Source organism: Sander lucioperca, chromosome 1, assembly GCF_008315115.2.
Source record: "Sander lucioperca isolate FBNREF2018 chromosome 1, SLUC_FBN_1.2, whole genome shotgun sequence".
Lineage (NCBI taxonomy): Eukaryota > Metazoa > Chordata > Actinopteri > Perciformes > Percidae > Sander > Sander lucioperca.
In genome coordinates this window covers 47086241-47091709 of record NC_050173.1, presented here as the reverse complement: position 1 = coordinate 47091709, position 5469 = coordinate 47086241, and the positions used below count along the sequence as shown (strand labels likewise).

At 42.8% G+C, this 5469-nt stretch overlaps 1 pseudogene; it reads left to right on the top strand.

Annotated features, from left to right (window-relative positions):
* Window positions 1–1347: 1347 nt before the first annotated feature.
* On the top strand, window positions 1348–4991 carry LOC116062555 (annotated as a pseudogene).
* Window positions 4992–5469: the final 478 nt, after the last annotated feature.

Genomic DNA, 5469 nt, shown 5'->3' with positions numbered 1-5469 from the left:
GTCCATTGCTACTGGATAATAGGTTGGGTGTAATTGGCTACCAAATTGGGAGAAAGGGGGATACAATCTGACACAAATTTATGAAAAAGGAAATGTGGGAACATAGGGCCTAATTTTGAAAAAACTCTTAGAAATGTGGGAACATAGGGCCTAATTTTGAAAAAACTCTTAGAAATGTGGGAACATAGGGCTGTCTGACATCTGACTGCGGTTTTTGCTGCTTGTTAAATACAAGGAAAATACTCAACCTTCCTTCTATCTATTGTGAAGGCTCCTAGGCCTCAAGACCTATTAAGTCCCTTTGGTTGCTGGGATCTGGGGATTGGCTAATAAGGACTGATGATTGACACCTGGATGAACTGACTGCTCACATGTCCATAAATAGGAGAGCCTGGGCAGTCTCTCTTCCTCCTCAAGGTTGCTTGGTTTGTTTGGACTTTGGGTTGAGTTACTTTTGCATCCTAACATTGCTGCACCTACACACATCCATACACTACACACATTACTGATAATCTGATAGCACATTTACCTTTGTTTATTTAAATAAATTAGATTTAATTGAGCAAACGTGTGTGTTCTCCACATTTTGTCATACCTTTGAGCCATGTCATGACACTATCCTTGTAGAAATAGATATTACTTTCCTTCTGTATAATATTGTGTGTCTCATCTGACAGCATTACTTCAGGAACTGTTCAATATATTGACTCATATATATATATATATATATACATACTTTATTTTACAGCTCAACAGACATTTAGGAGCTATTCCTTCTTCTGGCCATGGTTGTGTTTGTTAATTTGAGATACCACACTTGCAGATAGAGTGAAAAATTACTACTCACAGTGAGTAGTAATGTGACATGAGCAAAAAAACGCTCAAAAGTGGTTTGTAAAGGGAAAAGAAATAGTTTCTGCCGATGAATTACGATTTAAATCTGTGAATGTTGAATTGTTCATTGCTTGTAGAAATGCAATGAGATGAGAAGTTGTCTTGTCAATTACTAATGTCTGTATTTGTTTGTTATAAATTGTTGTTGAATAAAGTTTTTTCAACAACAACAAAATTATTCACTTCATAACAAACTATGACATCATCATTGGCTTTCATGTGACTTTCATGTGAAGGATGCTTTGATCTTCTCTTAGGGTCACTATCTTAGTTCCATTGAACATTTTGGAACACTAACGTAAACGGAACGTTGAAACGGAACGGAGTTATATTCACACAACAGAACAGAAATATAATTCTTAAGCCACACTATTTAACTGGTTAATTCTCATATTACATATAGTAATTGAAGGACACACAGATACAGTGGAGGACCTAACTGAGGAGGCTACAATGGAAACCAGAAGTGAACTTACAAAGACGGACAAAATGTTTACTGCTGAAAATCTGCAAGAGGTCGTAAGGCTATTTCGTGAGGCTGATGTTGATGGAGGTGGGGGATTGGACATCGAGGAATTCTCTGAGGCAATGAAGGAGTTATTCCCTACTATGGATGAAGAAGACCTCGTTGCTCTCCACATGAAGATTGACACAAATGGAGATGGTAGTGTGGACCTTGGTGAGTTAACGGACTATCTGGTCAACAAAAACAAGGCATCACAAAGCATGGATTTTAAAAATCAAAGCTTTCCCAAACCAATCAAAATGATATCTGTGGATCACCACGGGGCGATTGTCCGTCTGATTCACCGTCCCTTCGAGAATGTCAGGGAACCTGATTGCAGTGGTTCTGAGGTTTTATTAGGACAAACCAGCGTTTACCAGAAAGGTCAATACCTCTCCATCACCTCAAATGGTATCCTCAACTTCTGGCCTGACAGCTTTGACACCCCATACCCAGTTCATTTATACAAAAAGGAAAACGCACTTCCTTTTTCGCACAACAAGAAAATGCATGTTAATGACATGGTCTACATCAGAGAACTCAAACAGCTGGCTATCTCCACTTCTGACAGGGAACTAATATTCTATCGTTGCAATGAATTCCCTAATTTGTTTTCAACCAGCCACTCTTTAATAGTAGAGGACAACATAGTGAAGACCATGAACTACTGGTCCGATGGCACTAAAGCAGTGTTTTCCTTTGGCGATGTAAAAGGTTTTTTATCTGTGTTCATCTCCTACAATGTACATGAAAACGGCCTCTTCTTCAAAGATGCGTACGAGAAAATCTCTCTACAGGATTATCCAACTGTTTATGTTTCGACCCTGTTAAAAAACACCTCTAAAGACTTTCTGTGTGTGAAGGTCAACATCTTTAATGACATTTGCAGTCAGATCCAATACTTTCCGTCACTTAGCTCATTTGCCATCTGCGGTAGTTCATCCGAGACAATGGTCCTCGCTTCTCTACCCAAGACATCCACAACCAAATTGACTAAAAAAGTCTTTGAGAGCAGAGGACATATGGAGTTCTTCACCTGTGTAGAATACTCTCCTGCCTCTGGGTATCTGCTGACCGGTGGGACGGACGCCCTACTGAGGGTGTGGTTTCCCCACAAAACACTGTCGTGCATCCAGGAATTAAAGGGACACGTCAAACCCATCACCCACCTAATGTTAAATCCCAGGGAAAAAGTTTTCGTCAGTTTATCGCAGGACCACAATGTACGTGTTTGGTCCGAGGCTGCAATGATCTGTTTGCAAAGCTTCAAGATTAAAGAAATGATGCAGAGCCCTATCTCCAGTGTGTGTTACAACACATACAACAATGAGTTAGTCCTAGCTAACACAGATATTGGCAAATATCTTGGAAGAGGAACAGATGTGTTTAAAGATGCATTAACATCGCATGACAAGCCCCTGTGCTGTGCTCTCTATCACAGCATTTTCAAACAGGTTGTCTCTGTTTGCCAAAATGGTGTGGTGACAGTGTGGGATATCTTAACAGGAACGGCCGTCATGCAGTTCAAGGTCACTCCAGATCAGCATGTGGGACACGTTGCTATTTCATTTGATGGACTAAATCGCAAACTGATCACAATTTCCCAGGATGGAAAAGTTAAACTTTGGAACTTCAACAACGGTACAGAGCTTGCCATTCTTCCTGTTATCGTACAAAGTGAGGTGACAGGTATCGTCTGTGTGGACGATAGGGTGTTTGTGTCGGGAAGGAACTCCAAGATCATTTATGACCTGGACATACATGGATATGACAACAGATTTTTGAAGCATGATTATTTAGATGACATTTCCTCAATGGATGTCCATGGAAATACACTGATTACTGCCTCCAGCAATGGGAATATTGTTATCTGGGAGGCCGACACTGGCGAGGTTCTCTACTGGATCAATGCCAGTAAGAGCGCTCGAACAAACATGGCAGACAAAAAAACTCAAGGCCAGACAGGGACTCTGCCTGGTGACAAGCGTCCAAAGCATGTCAGAGGCACTGGGAATAGACCTCTACATAGTAAATCTCTGAATGGGAATGAGACTGCTGTGATTGACACACCTCTTATCAAATGTCTGAAGACCAGGGAGGTCAGTGTTGACACAGCCACACTGCTGACGTCTTCAGATGGCAACATATATGCCTGGTCTGTTAATAGCAAAGGAGGTTTGATTGGAAAGTTCAGGGCAGTGAATGATGAAGGAGCAGTCATTACCACCATGTCAACTGATCCCAACGAACAGATATTACTGACCGGGGATAATACCGGAAAGATTTATCAGTGGGACATTCAGGCATTTGGGTTTAAAAAACAGGCAAACAAAGGGCCATTTGAGGATATAAATGGGTGGCGCGTGTCATTGTGTCCACCGCCTCTGTTGCGCTCCTGGCAATCTCACGACACAGGGGTGGTGAGTGTTCAGTGTAACCCAACTTGTGAAAAGATAATTACCGCAGGGAACCACAATGTCTGTCTATGGGAAAACACAGGCACCCACATAGGCCTCTTTGGGAAAGACCAATGGGGTGCTTCGCAAATCAGCCTTGAGGAGAATGCTGACCAGGAGGAGACAGGCAGACCAGGCACAGCGAAGACAAGCAACTTTCAACTGGCATGCCCTGAGGCCAGAACACCATCACCGGCAGAACCACCGATACCCAGCTTTGAAGACCTCTATAACAGAATAGACGAGTTTCTCAGACCTAAGAAGCCAAAACTAACAGATGATCAAATTGATCGCTTATATAGACGGATGAAGAACATTAAACCAAGACGTGACTTTATAAAAAGGGACCAATTGCAATTTGAGTTTGAAGAAAGTTTCAAATCCCCAGAAAATCAGTTTTTTAGTGAGGTCCACCAGGGGTCTAAAAATACATCAACACCACGTCCACCAAACACCACACAAACTACAGGTTGCACTAATGACACAAACAGCTTAGCAAACATGCAGCAATCTGATGGTGCCGTCAAGAAGGGCACTGAATCCACTTCAAAACAAGTACATTTCCCACCCATCTCAGAGACAGTGCAGCTCACAGGAAGTCAATTCAAGCCACACCCGCCCCTCATCAGAGGTGGCACTGCCCTTAACCAAAGCTCTTCCCGGACTGCATTCTTGGACCAGACTATGTCCAAATATGGGCGTGTGCTCAAGATTCAGCAGAGAGACACATTAAAAGGCAGTGTCCTTCCACCGTGTCAACCAAACGCACTGCCAGCTAGGAAGACCTCACCACACATGCAGCTGGACCAGACTAGGTCCAAATATGGGCGTGTGCTCAAGCCTCAGTCGACAGACACATTAAAAGGTAGTGTCCTCACACCAGTTCCACCAAACGCCCTGCCAGGCGTGGAGGGGTCTATGCAAACACCAGAGCATATACACTTGCCACCCATTCTTGATAAGGTGCAGCGCACACATCATCAGACCCTGTCAAACATTCAGCAGAGAGACACCATAAAAGGCATTGTCCTTCCACCGTGTCAACCAAACGCACTGCCAGCTAGGAAGACCTCACCACACATGCAGCTGGACCAGACTAGGTCCAAATATGGGCGTGTGCTCAAGACTCAGTCGACAGACACATTAAAAGGTAGTGTCCTCACACCAGTTCCACCAAACGCCCTGCCAGCTATGAAGACCTTACCACACATGCAGCTATCGGCTAGTACAGTCAAGCAGGGGTCTAAAAACACATCAAATCTACAGGAGAGACATTAAAAGGTGAGGTCCTCTCACCATTTCCGACAACCGCAACCACCATTTCCAATCACTGGCACACCATGAAAGGGTGTTTGTGTGGGTTTAGTCCGGGTGATCCGGTTTCCTCAAACAATTGTTTGGGTTTATTCCGGGTGAACCGGTTACTCCCACAATAAAAAATAATAAATGAATAATAAAAAACAAACAGTATTTGTTGTATATCAATGTTAAGGTATACATCTTAGCCTGTGACCTTGTTCAGTGTGACTGTGTTGCAACCCAGCTTTTTAGGGTAAAGGGAAGCAACATAAAACCAGGTGTTTTTGGTGAATTAAAGGTATTTATTAACATAAG